We start from the raw sequence: 18,317 nt of genomic DNA, 5'->3' as shown, positions 1-18,317 counted from the left end.
TTCCAACTACCTAATAGAAGGCAACTTGAATAAGTCAAAGAAAAAACAAAACCCCAAAAATACTGACATACTTAACTCTGCTAAAATATGTGATATACATTAAACAAGATTTGAAGTCTGTTAGTCCAAAATACCTTAACATTTTTCTGATATGTATTAACTGATGAATGTAAAAACAGTTAACTGTGCAAAAACAAAATACTTTAAAATGTTGTCTTATAAAACTACTTCATTAAGACAAGTAAATAAAATAATTTTAAAGAATGGTTGAAGAAATCTTAACTACTTCTACAAGAAAACAAGTAAGTATTATATTCCCGTTTCAAAAAAATGTAACTTCAGTTAATGCAATGTATTTTTTACATTCTTAAACAAATGTGTTAGGACTGTAAAAATTAGGATCTTCTTAAGCTCTTTAGTATAAATGTCCATCTATTTTCTCAGTTCATTTGGTGCTCTTTACAATCTTGGTAAAGGTTTGCCTCACAACTAAGGGATTACAAACATTTAATCCTACTCTAATCTCCCAAATCAACCATATTTGAAATCAAGGTTATATTTTGGTTTTGACCGAGTCATGAGCTCAGCTGGCAAGAGGTATATGCTTCCAACCGTATCTGCTTTGATCTTGTTAGGATTAAGGAAAATAATAAAAACTTACCTCCTGCAAGCCACAATGCGGAAACTCACAAAATGATTGACCCCAGCTTTTTCCAACCTTAGACCTTTTGCGCATATGTTACATACATTGTGCCTTTATTCAGGACTCTAGTTTGGTCATTAACCAGAGCTGGATCATGGTCAAATGGGGCCCTAGGTAGGATAATAGATTGGGACCCCCACAGCAGCCCCTTCCCTAGCCATACTAGTGTTCTATTACTTGGCTATTTCTCCCCATTTACCGTAAACACTGTTCATACCTGTCAATGCGCATACTGTTTTCTTATTCACTTCTACATTGATTATAGATATTGAAATGAAATAGCACAAACACTGATAGCCACTTGCTAAACAAACAATACTGTCTCACAATGAAAACAGACTTAGCATGAGCAGTAAACTTCTTTGCCCTTGAAACTCACATTCATTCAAATGGCATTAAAACCCACATTCAAAGAAAATGCATCTGACCAGTAGAGAATTAAGTTTACCTTTGGGCTGGTTTCAAACCATAGGCTCCTTGCACAAAATAATATTGCCATACATATATGTATGTGTTCTTTGATTCACCTTCCTGATTGTATTAAATTATATTCCTTGTGTAATACAGGACCACATATTAGAATGTGTTTTAAATTTGTTGTTTTGAACATTGTACCAATAATGACAAAATTAACCATTTCAGAAAATTTCAGCCACAAAAGGCCACTCAAGCTTCTTTCATTAAAATCTACCAGTACCAGTCAATAAGCACAATCTCTACAGACGTAAAAGTCATCCGAATTATTCCACATTAAAGAGAACTGTAACTAATGAAGAGGCTGTTGCTGGAATTCTACAAATTCAGTGCCTGCTGCCCTTGAAGAATTAATTGCCTATGATACATTAAAGAAATGGTAAGCTGGTAATATTACAATAGGGAATGACTGACAAGCTGACAAAAAGTTCATAGTTACTAGGCATCTCATACAAAAGAGGACAAACTCAGGAGTGCAGAACCCCTATCCCCCCCTTAAAAATGCATCAAGTAATCAGCAATCAAAAGTGCACTCCAATATCAGCACTCCATATACATGGTGTGGGAGTAGAATCCACAGCCTTTCTGCACCAAAGACAATTATGCTATAAAACTGTTTTCAAATTCTACAGCACAAAGTGACTGCCATTTGCTAAACAAAACCATTAGTTGTACATTGAAAACAGATTTAACATAAGCAACAGTAAACCTCTCTTCCCTTGAAACTCACAATTCCATGAAAATGCACTGAAACTCATAATAGCTTGAAAATGCATTGAAACTAAATTATCTGAAAATGTTCTGAAACTCAAGCTCACAATTCTGTCAGGACCCTGGTAGCTGGTGTAGAGCATTCAGGCTCTTGTCTCCACTGAAGATCACTCTTGTCTCCACTGAAGCTCATAATTCCTTCAGCAGTCTGGTAGTTGGTGTAGAGGATTCAGGCTCTTGTCTCCTCTAACCAAATTACAGGGTCAAGCCTGATCAAGTTAATTGACTAACCTGCCCTCATCCCTAAGGCATTAAATATCATACCTCCATACCTCTTAACCTCTTAGTATAAGAAGTCTGGACAAAGTCTAAAATAATGGGAGACAAAGACCCCAAAATAGGGACGGATTTTAAATATTGCTCTTATAGACTTAAAAATTGCTAGAATAAAAGTATTTGTCTTAGCATGCATTTTCTGAAGGAAATTAAGTCTGATAGTCAGATGTATGACATTATTTAGTTATTTCAGTCCTCAGTGATTCACCAGAAAACCACAAATTTTATAAGGAACAGCGCAAAAATATGAGGCAAAAATCTGGACAGTTGAGAGGCATGCATACGTCCCAACCTCTTAGTGCAAGAAATCTGGACAAAGTCTGAAATAATCAGGATACAATGGCTCAAAAATAGAGAGAGATTTTTAATATTACTCTTTTTAACATAGAAAGTTGCTAGAATAACAGAATTTGTGTTAGCATGCATTTTCTGAAGGATACAAAGTCTGAAACTCAAACATGTCATTATTAAGTGACGTCAGTCCTCTGATTTGCCAGAAAACCACAACTTTTATAAGAAATCTGGACAGTTCAGACACATACAGACGTCTACCTTCTCTTTGCTGTCTCTCACACACACACACACACACACACACACATATACACTTGCATGTGCATGTCTATTTCTAAAAAACACTGTCACATAAACACAACTGATGCTGCCCATTTAACCTTATCAGGTAGGCTACTATCAGAGCTGGATAATGGTCAGATGGGGCATACTAATGGGTACTAATGGATCAGCCCCCCAACAGTCCCCTAACCCACCTAGCCATTCCAGTATCCCATTACTTGGTATTTCTCCCGGGTCTATATCACTTCACCAAAACGGCTAAAGTTCGAACACCATATGTTCAAACTTCAATCCACGAATTGCACAAACATCGAAATCTTTGAACAGCGATTTTTTTCCCAGGGAAAAAAAAAAAATCGCTGTTCCAAGAAACACACTCACAACACAAGCACAACAAAAAAAATCAATCCACACACATACACTTAAAATCCTACATCTAACCCTACACTAAACTGTACATACACTACTACCTATCCACTTACCTTAACCCAAACCCTAACCCTAAGGTCCGTCACTATCGCACACTCACCTGACCCACGCCCTAACCCTAACTCACCTATCCCGCCCTAACCTTAAAGTCTGTCACTATCGCACACCCACCTCACCCGCGCCCTAACCCTAATTCACCTAACCCCAGCCCTAACACTAATGTCCACACAATTGCACACTTACCAGAACCTGACCCGTAACTTCCCACCACAGTCCTGATAATCACAAAGCTACAGAAACGGCCCACCAAATTCTTTCCCTGGGAAAGAATTCGGTGCTCTGTGGCTTCGCGATAATCAGTGTTCGAATTTTACAGTTCGAACATCTGGTATTCTATCATCAGCCATTTCGACGGACTGATATAGACCCATTTCTCCCCATTTGCCATAAACATTGTTCATAGCTGCCAGTGTACACACTATTTTCTTCTTTACTTCTACAATGGTTACAGAGATTTGGATTTAATTTAAAACTTTTATTTCAAATTGTAAGGCACAAACACCGTGAGAAATTTGCTATGCAAAACAATATAGTTTCACAATAAAAAGAGACCTAGCATTAACAGTAAACTTCTCTGCCCTTGAGACTCGCATTCCTTGAAATAGCATTGAAACCCACATTCAGAGAAAATGCATCTAGCCATTGGTGGATTAAGTTTACCTCTGGGCTGTTTTCTAACCATAGGTGCCTTGCACACATTTTTAGGGTCATGCACACATACATGTGTTCTTTGATTAATCTTCTTGATTGTATTAAATGTTATTCTTTGTATAAAACAGAACCACTTGTTAGAGTGTGTTTTAAATTTGTAGTTTTGAACATTTTTCCAGTAAGCACAGAAACAAAACGTATGAACCAATAATGACAAAACTGACCATTTCAGCTATAAAACTTCTGTCATTACACTCCCCCAATATTAGTCAGTATGCACAGTCTCTACAGAAGTAAAAACCATCTGAATAATTCCACATTAAAATGATCTGTAACTAATGAAGAGGGTGCTGCTAGCAAACAACTTTATAGTTCAGTGTTTCGTCTACAATTCAGTGCCTGCTGCCCTTGATGAATAAACTGCCGATGTTAACATTAAAAATGGTAAGCTGTTAATATTGCAGTAGGAATGGATGACAAACAAATAACAGGCTTTTAGTTACAAGGCATTTCATCCAAAGGAGGACACACTCAGGACTGCAGCCTAAGTGTCTACTACTTGCATCAGCAGGGTGAGTGGCTTTAAGCCTGTTTGATGGACTAAGAACGTTCACATCTTGCACTTCGTAGTAGTGTTCATGCGGTGTGTATTCATTCATATTGGGGTATCTTCACACCCCCATTTGTTAGTTTAGTCCTTCAACTTAGAACACATTACACATTGCATTCTTAATTGTACCTGTGCAAACACTCTAAATCTTTCAGACAGTCCAATATAATATTTTATGTTCCTGTAATGCAAAAAAAAAAACACATGATAAAAGTTCTTTGGTTCGTATGTATGCTTCTGAGAAATCTCCATCAGGCACCTCATTGTCAGAATAATTTTTCCAAGTGGTAGAGTATAGAATTGAGTTTTTTTTTAACAAGAAAAACTATTGCTGAATTATCACTTATGACACAGGCAATCATACATTTATATAAATGAAAACAAACTATATTAACACAGTCACAGTTGCAAGTATTTTACATCACAGACTGTATTGACACAATTTTACTTGCAAACATTTTACATCATTTATAATCTACCCAATCATTGTCAGTCAAACATTACACAGCTCATTCAAATCCTGCCTCATTCCTGTCCTGTATATATTGGTCCTAAAGTTCCCGTTTTAACCTATGTAATTTGCTCCTACCCTTTTCTAAAGATCCCAATTCCAGTTGTTTTATTTGTGTTACTATATTCATTACTTCTATTACAATTGGTTTAGACTTTGATTTCCATGTTCTAGTAATTGCTTTTTTGGCAGCCATCATAATTATTGTCAGCAAGGCCAGACTATGTCTAGGCAATTCTGATTCTGTATCATAGCTCACAAAAGTCATTTCCCTAGTTACACCAATCTGCTCATCCAGTATCAAAATACATTCCCAATTACCTCTTTCTTCCCCATCACACCTCCAACATTTGCTGTCTACCTGGGGGAAAATTCTCTGGAGTCTACTTGGGGTATAAAAATATGTTTGTAAACATTTCCAAGCAAAAATCCTAAATTTTCTAGATTTTGTTCCATATTTGGGAAACAAAAATATACCTCCCATTGTTTCCTTGTGAACTGCTTATCCAATCTCTCTTCCCAATCCTTTCTAATGCCCTCTGACTGATTCTTATAGCTATCATGCAGTATTTTGTATGCTGTACTAGGATTCCGGTGTGTAGCTCGCAAGACATTTCCCTGCGAGCTACATCACCGAAACCAAACGGCTGCATCAGCACTTTGCCGTAGTGCAAACTGGCTGAAAAGCATAGCCACTGCAGCTGTAATCTATGAATGGGCAGCTACAGCCGTACGGGATGTGTAACGCATTCCTTCTTCTCAGTCAAGGAATGCATTTTTATTTATTTTGTCATCAGTCTGACAACAAAATAAATAAATTAAATAAATGCATTCCTTGAATGAGAGAAGGAGCTAAAATCATTTTAACTGTTTGTATCTTATTATCCATATAACAGTGTTGTAGTATTATCTTTTGTTTAGTCTCTTCCCATGTATCTTTAGCTGAATCATTTTTAATCCATACTAATTATTACTGTTTTATCAGCAGCTTCTGTTCTAGATTCTACTAAAAACTCTACCAGTGCTGGTCTTTCATTTAGGACCCCCTATTTCTTTCTCTTTGCCTATACTCTGATATCAGTCCTTGATAGGGAAGGCAGTCTCTAACCTGCAGTCCAGAAATTTCTTGGCATCTTCCTATCCCCTCCCTAGTTATTTTTTCCCAGTACCTTGGTTCCTTTTCTCCAATAAATTTCAGCCCCCCTTACCTATTGTCTGTGTCGCTAGTTGCAGTTATCCCTATTGGCAGGATCTCCTTTTTCCATGCCCAAGTTGGCTTAGTTTTTAGAATTCTTTCTGCTAATTCATGAATATAATATTCTGTATGATTGTTGTTATTCTCCTTAAAGGTCTGCATCCAAAGTTTCAGTCTCTCCTTGTTTCTTGAGCTTCCCCCATTTAATCATCATCCCTTTCCACTTTTAATTATAGGTTTCTGCTTGTGCTATGTATAAGAGCTTTAATTGTTTAGCTCTGAAATACCCATTCAAATCGGGCAATCTAATCCGCCTTGTTCTCTTGGAAGAATCAATTTCTCACTTCACTCTTGCCGTCTTCCCTTCCCAGATAAAATCCTTCAGCTCTTTATTAATTGCTATCCACAACTTCTCCTCTGGTTGATAAAAATATGACTGAGCTGTGTATAAGATTAAAGGAGCTAAAAACATTTTAACTGTTTGTATCTTATTATCCATATAACAGTGTTGTAGTATTATCTTTTGTTTAGTCTCTTCCCATGTATCTTTAGCTGCCACACCAGAATCATTTTTAATCCATACTCCTAAATACTTCATTTTATCACGTCCCCATAAATATGGCTATTGTTGAACCAATTTGTGTCTAGCTATATAATTTAACGCTATTACCTTTGTTTTAGCTGCATTGCTGGTTAGTAACAGCCTGCATTTAATTGCTGGAACCTTCCAGACTATCTGCAAATATACAGAGCTGAGTATATTTTTTTGGTTATAGAGTTTATTTGTTGCTTAGATCTCTGTTGAAACTGTTGTCTCCCTGTTCTGAGAGACTGATCTGCAAATATAAAGAGCTGAGTATATTATTTTGATTTTAGAGTTTGTACTGTTAGTTGTTGCTTAGATCTCTGTTGAAACTGTTTTCCCCACCCCCCCATCCCTATTTTCTGCCATGTCTTCAGTTGGTATAACTGTTTTTTACAGCTTGTGTGTTATCTGACTCAAGGATCACTTGCATAAAATTTGACCTGTTAGTAACAGCCTGCATTTAATTGCTGGAACCTGCGTTCTTAGAGACTGCCTTCCAGACTATCTGCAAATATACAGAGCTGAGTATATATTTTTTGGTTATAGAGTTTGTTAACTGTTGCTTAGATCTCTGTTGAAACTGTTTTGTCCCACCCATGCTCCCTATTTTTGGTTTGTAGTTTAAATTTGGTAGCTTTTGCAGTTGCCCGCCCCACTGTAGATTTGATCTGGGACACTCCCCCAGTCCCATGTCTTTAACACGTTCTACCTAATAAACTCTTTCTGTACTTGCTTTTAGTCCTTTTTAATTTAATTGCATTTTTTAAACTGTGTTTGGTCTAATATTGCTACATACTCAAGTGTGCTAGCTTGCACTGCATGTGAATTGTTTTTACTATTGTTTTTGCTACTTTTCTGTAAAAAAAAAAAAAAAACTGTAAGCCTGTTTCCTACCTTTCCTTTAACTACAGTTCCAGATACAGATTTGCTGTATCCAGGACTGTATGTAAGCTTCTGAGCCCCCCCCAAGCCTTTCTGTTTTGGAGGGAAGCATTCTAGCTTATCAGTGGGAGTGGTAAGCACTAGGTAACCTGTCTACCACATAAGGAGTGGTTCTGGCCCACAAATTGTAGTTATTGGCCGTTTGGGCAATCTCTTCCATCTCTCTCAACTTTCTGATTTGAAAGCCTGCATTTGCACTTGTTTCTGTCCTTAATGCAGATAAAGATTCTTAGTTTTAGCACTTAAATTTGCTTATTCATGCTCAGCACTTGTTCAGAACTTGTAAGCACTAAATAAGATACTAATTACTATAGCGCACAATCTTCCTCATTACCTAGAGGAAAACAGTTTTTGTACTTACTTTTCTCACTTGTTTAGAGAAAAACAGCTCTTGTACTCACTTTCCTTACTTATCTAAAGGAAAATAGTTTTTTATTCAGGCATGTCTAAGGGTCAGCTCCCAGTGTTCTCTCCTGTCTATCTGATGAATCTGGGCATCTTGAGGCAATGTAGAAATTGCCTCGTGTACACAGACAACCCTCTCATCCTACCACCCAACACTACAACCTGTGAGCGATGCACTTATCTAGCCAAACTGGAGGTAAAGCTCTCTCCATCCAAGACGGAACTTGACAATCAAGAGGAGAAGGTAAACATTTACACCACACCATACTCATCACATAGTCTCACTAAATCTACACCACCAAAACCTACACATAGTAACACAAAAACATTCACGGAGGCTCTCAATAATAATCTATCTAAGCAACAGAGACCTCCAAAGCAGAAACGCAAGCAACCTCCATCCCCCAACACAACCCAAATGACACATAGCCCACAGACTCAGTGTGCCACTCAACCACAGCCAAAAAGGCAAAACAATGTACCCAACACACTAGTCATAGGTGACTCTATAGTCAGGCACACTGATGTCTCACTCACCAGGCTAAACAAGGAGAAGGTTACTGTCAGCTCCCTGTCGGGTGCCAGGATCTGCCACATAACCCACGCACTCAAGTCGCTCCACAACAAGTACAAATATGACTCTGTCATTGTCCATGTCGGTGTGAATGACCTGAGACGTACCTCCCTGGACTACATGAAAAGAGACATGGGAGAGCTCTCCGATCTTGTAGCCCAGGCAGGTATGACCCTAGCCCTAAGTAGCATTCTGCCATCGCCCCGAATGATAGTGCAGTACAAGGACAAAATGATTGACTTCAACAATTGGCTAAGCTTTTGGTGTCATTCTAAGGGGATCCAGTATCTGTCTGCTTGGGATGACATGGTCGACAGACCACGATGCTTTGCCACAGATGGCCTGGACCTGCCGCCTCTAGGATTCTGGATACTGGCTAAGGCTCTTGCTGCCCCTATAGTGCCTTTTTTAGGCAAGGTTCAAATAACAAATTCACCACCATAACAGGAACAGACAAGCACAAACTGAGGGTAATGCTACTCAATGCTAGAAGTCTAAATCTCAAAATGCACTCACTTGAGGCACTCCTTAAAATGGAGAACATCGATATCTATGCAGTGACTGAGACCTGGTTCAAGGCTCCAGAGGGCACCCCTGCACTACCAGGCTATGACTTTTTGGCCATGTAACCTGGACCGAAACACCAAAGATGGAGGTGTGTCCAAATTCATTAAGGGTATCCACACCTCCAGGCAAGTTGCTCAGCATAATGCATCCGAGGTTATCCAAGTGCAACTAACTCTGGGCAAAACTGCAATCCAAACTGTAGCTTGCTACAGATCCCCCACCATGCCCCAGGATTCCCACTCCTCTTTTCTTGATGTACTGTAAAATATTAGAGTTCAACCAAACACCCTAATAATGGGCGACTTCAACTACCCCACCATTAACTGGTAAAACTATTTGTGAACCAACTCCTTAGCTCAACGCTTTCTGGAATTCATAAACTCCAATACCCTGGATCAACTTATCCACACCCCCACCAGGGGCAACAATATCCTAGACCTAGTCATTACCAACATGAGTGACCAGTATTCCACACCTGAAGTCAACTCCTCATTGGTCCAATCCGACCATAAGCTAATCACCCTTGATATCCACATCCTGCCCCCACCCCCCATTAAGGAAACCATGGTAAAAAATTTCTCCAAAGCCAACTTCATGCTTCTTAAGACAGAAGTGGTGAACTTCATGACACCCATGTGGATGGACAATACATTTACAACTGCTGAATCCCACACAAATGCACTCTATAAGCACTTACATGAGTGCATGGATCGTGCTATCCCAAACAGAACCAAGATGCTATCCTCCAAAAAAAAAGGAAGCTAATCTGGTGGTCACCTGCCATAAACAAACTGTACAACAGAAGGAAGAAACTGTTGCAAAAGAGAGTAAAATCCCATGAGTGGAGGAGCTCCCTGGTCAGCCTCAGTAAGAAGCTGAGATCCCTTATAAGATCCTCCAAAGCTAGCTATGAAAACAAAATCACCACTGATTCCAAGGACAACCACAAAGCATTCTATAGCTATGTCAAGAATCTTGATGGCAACTCCCAGATCTGCTCTGAATTACAACACAAAGGCTCGAAAATTACAGAACCAACTGATATTGCCAACATCCTGGCAGATAGGTTCAGTGCTAACTTTATCCCCCCCCACCCCCTAAAGGGCTCATATCTATACAGGAAGAATGCAGAGTCCCTGTAATCACAACTACGCAGGTAAAAGCTGCACTCTCTAAAACCAAAAATACAGCATCCATGGGACCGGACAACATCCCAGGCTGCGTTTTACATGAACTTCAGAATTAACTGGCTCCCCACTTAAGCATCATGTTCAATAATAGCCTCACATCAGGCTTTGTGCCCACTGAATGGTGCACAGCAACAGTTATCCCACTCCACAAAGGGAAGCCACCACTGATCCTGGGAACTATCGACCTATTAGCCTGATGAGCCTGGTCTGCAAGGCCATGGAACGTATCATCATGGAACTCATAAACAAAGACATTGGTAACCTCCAAACTCTGGATCCCTCCCAGTTCGGGTTTGTGAAAGGCAGATCATACCTCCTGAACCTGATCGACTTCTTTGAGGCAATCACTAAAGCCATAGATGAGGGTAAGGTGGTTCACACAGCCTATTTTGACCTCGCCAAGGCTTTCGACACCATCCCTCATTCTGGAATTATAGCTAAACTCACTAAACTAGGTATAAATCCCTGCATCAAAAGATGGGTTGCCAACTGGCTCACTGACAGAACCCACACTGTAAAAGTTGCAAACTCCAAATCTGACCTCAAAGCAGTGACAAGTGGAGTACCACAGGGTTCCATCCTGGGACCTATCATTTTTGGTATCTACTTATCTGAAGTACAGGCTAACACAGAAGGCCTCTGGCTAATAAAGTTCACAGATGACTGCAAACTAGGAGCCATAGTCAAGTCCCCAACTGATGAGGACATCATACAAAAGGGCCTCACTGAGACAGATGCCTGGTGTTAGAGCCATGGCCTCAAGCTCAATGCCAAAGAGTGCAGTGTCATGCCCTTTGGTAAAAACTCTGTACCCATAGGCAGCAATCTACTTAACACCGAATGCGTGATAAGAGACCTTGGGACCCAGGTGGACAGTTGTCTCTCCTTTGATAGTCACACCGCTACAGTAGTCAGGAAGTCCTTCTATGTGGCACACCTCATCATAAAAGGGTTCTCATCCAGGAAAAAAGAGGTCATTGTTCTGCTCTACTCGACACTCATTAGACCCATTATAGAGTACAATGCCCCTTTTGGAATGTACCTCACAAGACATCTGCAGCAGCTGGAAAGGCCACAGAAGTACCTCACAAAGAGGATTACTGGCCTCAAACAAATGCCCTACACTGACCACCTCAAAAGACTCCAGCTTTACTCCGTAGCATATCGCCTACTCCGAGGTGATCATATAACATATAAAGCTATGTCAAACCCAGAGCTGTTGGACATGCTACACCTAAAGAAATCCCAATCATTCCAAGCTACACACTCTAGGGACCTAAACCTTGACACCACAATAAACAGGACATGCTGGAGGGATAGATTCCTATCCCAGAGACTTCCCATACTCTGGAACAGGCTACCCATCTATGTCAAGCAAATTTCTTCATTAGCACTCTTCAAGAAAAATCTTGATTAATGGATGGGAAATAGGAAATACACCTCGGGGATCACTTCTGTGTCTCTGTTCGACAGTGGCACAAGAAAATAACTTTCTTGGGTGGCGTAAGCCAGGGAACCTTGTTGGCTAGGCTTATGTAGGCCCTTGGGCCGATAGCCTAGTACCTACCTATGAACCTATTAATTTTGTATCCTGAAAAGATTTTAAACTGCCTTAAATGTTCCACAACACTGTAATTTACTTTTCTGGTTTTATCAGGTATAAAACAATATCATCTGCAAACAGAGCCAGATTTTCTTGACTGCCATACCAATTATATCCTTGAATTTCTGAGTCTCTTATTTAATCTGCCAATGAGTCTAAATATAATGCAAATAACAAAGGCAAAAAAGGATATTCCTGCCTGGCTCCTCTGCTCAAGCAGACATTATCAGAGAGGACTCCACCTATTTTAATTTTCACCTCTGACCCTCATATATCCTCCTAATCAACCTTGTAATTTTTTTCAGGATATGCAAATGCTTCCATTGCCCTGCTTATAGTAGCACTGAGGAAGGGTGTTTGTGACCCAAAAGCTTTGCAATAAACGTTGTTTTTTGTCTTTTGGCATTGGATTCTTGAGTCTGAATTCTACTACTGCTTATAAAGTCCCAGCTTACTTTGTCAAATGCATTATCTGCATCAAGACCCACTAACAACAATGTTATTTTCTTACTTTTTGCTTCCCTCTGGATCATCAGTCTTCTGTTAATGTTGTGAAATGTCTGCCCCCCACACACACAAACACAAAACCACACTGATCCATATGTATTAATTTTGGCATCACTTCTGCCATTCTTTTAGACATTATAGACATGAACATTTTATAATCATGGTTTAGTATTGAAATGGGCCTGTATTAAGACTGGCTTTGATGGATCTTTACTCTCTTTACGTATTACAGCTACCACTGCTTTCTTCCAGGATGTTGGTACTTCTCCTCCTCTTAAAATGCCATTACACAAAACCTTCCTGATCTTTATCAGTTTTTTCCCTACTGGCTTCCAAACTTCCCCAGGAATACCATCTATTCCTTGGGACTTTCCTGTAGATTGGTTATATATCACAATTTTTGTCTCACCTATTCCTATCCTAACCGTTAGTAATTGAGACTCATCTACCTCTAACCTTGGCATATTTAATTATTCCATAAACATTTCCATTTTTATCCTTTTTTCTTCTTCTTCTTTCAGCTTTTCCCAGTTAGGGGTTGCCACAGTGGATCACCTGTCCGCTCATGATTGGCAGTGGAATTTTACAGTGTCGAGTTGCCAGCCCGGTGCCCAACCTTCCACAGAAGGTACACACATGCACACACTCACACCTAGAGCCAATTTAGAGTGTCCAATCCACCTACAGCATGTCTTTGGGATGTGGGAGGAAACCGGAGTACTGGGAGGAAACCCAAGCGACCACAGGGAGGACATGCAGACTCCGCACAGAAGGCACCCTGGCCGAGGATCAAACCGGAGAACCTCTTGCTGTGAGGTGGCAACGCTAACCGCTGCACCACCGCAGCCGCCCCCATTTTGATTTTCGTATTTCTCTACTTTATAAAGACATACACAGAATTTCTGAAATATTTCTAATACCTCTACAGGATCTCTTGTTACCTTCCTAGTTATAGTCTCTCTAAGCTTGGTGAAAGCCCTTTCCACTCTCTATTGCCTGAGCCATTGTGCTAAATGTTTTTGTGTTCTAGTATTATTCTCAAAAAACAGTTGCTTAAAATCAGTCTTTCTAAACTCGTGTATATTACTGAGGTAATCCCTTATTTTCTGCTTATCATTCTGCAGATGATCCTCTTCTTGTTCTGTGAGAATCCCCCAGTTCTGCAGTACTTTAACATTTGTCAGTCCCTCTCAATAATTATTGTTACTTCTTAACCATAGCTCCCTTTCTTTTATTTCCACCCTATTTTTAAACTCCACCTTAATTTTATTCCACTCGCTAGCTAAATTTTTAGAAGTAATTTCTATCCTTTTCAATAGCTCCTGAATAATTTCCACTACCCATTCCTTAAATTCCTCTCTTTTCAACAGATAGGTAGGAAAGCGATGGTGTCTCATTTTTATGACATCACCCTGTGTTTTTATTTTAAGTTATTAATAGTGTATGATCTGAAATGGTTACTAGGTGTGTATCAAGACCTTCAATTAAATGTACATGTTCCTGTGAAATGTAAATTCTGTCTAGCCTAGCCCAGTTTTTATGTCTTGGGGAATAATATGTAAATTCACTCCAAACTCTATTACTGAAGTCACATCTTCCAGTCCAAATATTTTCATAAATTTCTTAAAAAATTTACCCTCTTTTGTTATACTTTCCCTTCACTACTGCAAATCAAATTCCAGTCTCCACCTATAAGTAATATTCCTTGCTGAAAATGATTATTTCTACCAGAATTTTCTTAAGCTCCATTATAGCAGTTTTAGGTGGAGACTGGAATATAAGTACATGCCAGTGTTATCCTCCTCCTCCCTTGACAGGAGCCCCTTAGCACTACAAATCTGCCATTATCATCTTTTTATCCTCTTCTACCACTATTGGAGCTCCTCTTACAATATATTCTACTGAATAACCATCATGAAAACCTTTCTTTATAAAATTCACATGTAAAGTTTTTCCAAGCATGTGTCGTGTAACATAACTATTTGCATGCTACATTTTTTAATATAGTTTACTATTCTTTCTTTTTTTGTACTTATCTGTGAGACCACTGACATTTAAAGGCATCACAGAAAGCATCATTATATTAACACGTTATTATTCCCACCCTTTATGTATAACACCTTTTTTGTTAAATGTCTAGTTCCAGCTTTTGTGTTGCATGCACACACTATTTGGCAAGCTGAATTTTTATATAGTTGTTTCTTTTCATATCCACTTGAGACTATGTCATGTCTTACAAAACTTTTTGTGTTATTGAAAGCCCTCAAAAATACCCCCATAAAACCTATTAATTTAATACTAAAACACAAAACCATGTACATCTTCAGATATTGAAGTTTTACTCTCCTAATAGGAACAAATGTCCCAGACTGACAGCCACACTCATAGACTTGAATTAACCCAAAAGAAAGATTATCCATGCTAAGATGCATGGTGCAGCCTGTTCTTCTACTAAGTGCTTACTGGTTTTGTTTTATTTTTATAGCTACTTTTCCTAGCTGGGAAACCCCCTGAATGTGTGTAGAGAACATTATCTCCTAGCCAGTTTCTCTTTTCTTTTTTCTTTCCCAGCCAGTCACGCTCCGCCAGACTGTAACCAATTTCTCTTTATCAGAGTGTCTCCATAGAGACATAAGAACTAGACAGTCAATTTCCCTTTATCAGATTGTTTCCATGGTGACATGAGGGTCAGATACAGAATTATTACTAAGCATACATTCATTTGCTAGAAAAAAGCCTCATAATATTCAATATTCTTTTTCATTTACTTACTTTATCTTAAAACGTGTTACTAAATTAATCTACGGTCCTTATTCCAATCATTCCCCCATGCAAGAATAAGAAAACACACATTTTATTTTTCATGCTCTTTTAAACAAGCTGTTTTTTTACATTGTGGTTCCTACATTTTTTAAAACTGAACGAGAAGAAAAAGAGAAAGAAAGGAACAACAAAAAAAAGAACAGCAGCACATATTTACAATCCCCATTAAACTTAAAACTAACTGAGAAAACTTTACTTTATAGCATGCAAAGAAAACTATATACCACAAAAATAGTACTATGAAGAAAATAAATGTTTTCTTTACTTACAGTTAAATTTCTCCCCTCTCTTCCCCTCCCTAAAGCATTTTTTCAAACATTAATGACATGAACTAGGGCATATACTTTAGAGTCCCCACAAGTCCAACAAATTCTGAAAAAATCCAATATTTCCAGATTTTTTGTTCTCATAGGATTATAGGATTATAGGAGGTTACTAGGCTAAAGACCCTAGGGTCCTTACAAGCCTAGCCAAGTTTTACCCTTATTTCCACAATCAGCGCCTATCACCCCTGTCCAAGAGGGACATAGGTTGAACCCCTGGGTGAACTTATGGTTGCCCATTCAATAGTCCAGATTGCATTTGAAGAGGGCCAATGAGATGCTCTTTTTGACATGAAGCAGGAATCTGTTCCAAAGGTGTGGTAACTTCTGGGAGACAAATCTGTCCCTCCAGCAGATTCCATTAATGTCACATACCAGGTTAAGGCCATTAGAGTGAGTAACCCGTGTACCATTTGACTTATGGATATGCAACATTTCCAGTAAAGCAGGGTCAAAGATTGCCTTATATGCAAGGCAGAGATCACCTCTGAGCAGTCTGTATGAAACAGAATAAAGTGACAGTGATTTCAGACTGACCTCATAGGACAGATGCTGAAGACTTTGAATTTTCCTTGTGAAGAACCTTTGTGGTCTCTCCAATTGCAGCAGGTGTTTGGAAAGGTACTAACCAAAAGGGGCATTGTACTCAATTATTGGCATGATGAGGGAAGAGTACAGGGAGGTTATAACTTATTTATTTCTGGAAGCAATGCCCTTGCTTAAGAGATGAGCAATATAGAATGCCCTTCTTACCACTGTGGAGACATGGTGATCAAAGGTAAGGTGGCTGTTAATCTGTGTGCACTGGTCTGTCACCACTGAGTGCATACTTAGGGTGATTTCAATGTGGTAGTTATCAGGAACATCTCTCTTACTGAAAGGGACAATAATATTTTTTTTGCATTGAGTTTAAGACAATGACTTTGGCACCAGTCATTTGTTTGTGTAAGACCCTTTTGTAGGATGTTGACATTGTTTGGAGATTCTATGACTGCTCCCAGTTTGCAGTTATCAGTAAACTTTGTCAGCCACAGACCTTTACTTTAGCTTGCACTTTGGAGAAACAGATTCCAAAGAGTAGAGTCTCAGGACTGATCCCTGTGGAACACCACTAGTCACAGGTCTGCTGTTGAAGGTGGCTTCCCCTATTTTGTCTACATGGGTTCTATCAGTGAGCCAATTAGTGACCCATCTAATGATAGACAGGTTGATACCTAGCTGGGTGAGTTTGTCAATTATGCCTGAGTGGGAGATAGTGTCAAAAGCCTTGGCTAAGTCTAGGTTGGCTATGTGCATGGATTTTCCCTCATCAAGGGCCTTGGTGACTGTCTCGAAGAAGTCCACCAAGTCATATTTTAAAAATATAATTATTGTATTGTAATCCCAGATTAAGCTACTGGTTTTATTAGTGTTCATCTCCATCTCCCAAATCCTGTTTCGGCTTCATTTCAATGTACTCTCAATTCTACTAGTCAACTCTCATGCTTTCTTCCTTCTTTCCAACATTTTCCATTGAAACAGTGGAAAAGGTTTCACAGGCACAGTCTCTCTGTGGTCTTTATTACCAGAAAAAAAGAAGCAGAATCTACTTCTGTTTCACATTTCACTTTTTATTGGACACAGTTTTGCATTTCCTCATTAGCATGTACTTCATCAAAAATGCTTTTGTCCTTCCAAGGAAGAATACCTTGAAGGCATCTGGGTACAGCAGTTTGAATCTCGTACCTGCATCTCAACATTCCCTGAATAGTGGAATGAATGTATACCTCTTCTGGTCTACAATGAGTAATCATTCCCCACAAACACTCTGTTCTCTTCCATTTTTAGTATTTGTCCTTCTGCCACAGTCTTGGCAGAATCAACTTCTTCTACTGGTAGGATTGCATCTTTACTATTAAAGGTTTAGGTTGCGTTCTCATAGACAGGTTTGGAGCATACAAATGATGTGCCCTTTCAACTGACAACTCCTGCTGTGGAATACCAGTCCAGTTTCTTATTTGTGCTTTCATAAAATTAATGCAATCTGTTCCTTCCAGCTTCTCTGATATAGCTGGAAAGGTTTTCCCTACATATTCTGTCCTCTAATTCTATTATTTTTTAACCAGGTCTATGTGCAGTTGTCTTATATCATCCTGTAGCTTACTAGAAGGTCATGTCCGGAGATTGCATTGCTTTTTGCTGAACAGCTGCAGAACTTTCCCCAGCCAGTGTTCTTCCTCACTTTTTGTTGCTGACTTTTTTTCCAGGTGTTCTGTATTTCTTTTTTCATGGCATCCATGCAGTACACTTAGTAGCCAATTACTGAAATTTAACCATAAACACAAAAGTCTACTGGTCTTCTCTGTTGAGTTTCTGTTTTCACAGCAGGAGAGCTAGAGTAAAGCTATTTATCATTGTGCAGTCATCTTGGAAGTTCTCAAGTCCTTTGTTGACTTAGCTCTTTGAATATTTCTTGCTACTTTATGAATATAATATTCTGTATAGTTATTGTTATTCTCCTTAAGGATCTGCATCAAAAATCCCAGTCTTTCTGTATTTCTTGAG

This window comes from Protopterus annectens, chromosome 2.part0, assembly GCF_019279795.1.
Source record: "Protopterus annectens isolate FY-2018-M chromosome 2.part0, PAN1.0, whole genome shotgun sequence".
In the NCBI taxonomy this organism is placed as follows: domain Eukaryota; kingdom Metazoa; phylum Chordata; order Ceratodontiformes; family Protopteridae; genus Protopterus; species Protopterus annectens.
This window is presented reverse-complemented; position numbering follows the sequence as displayed.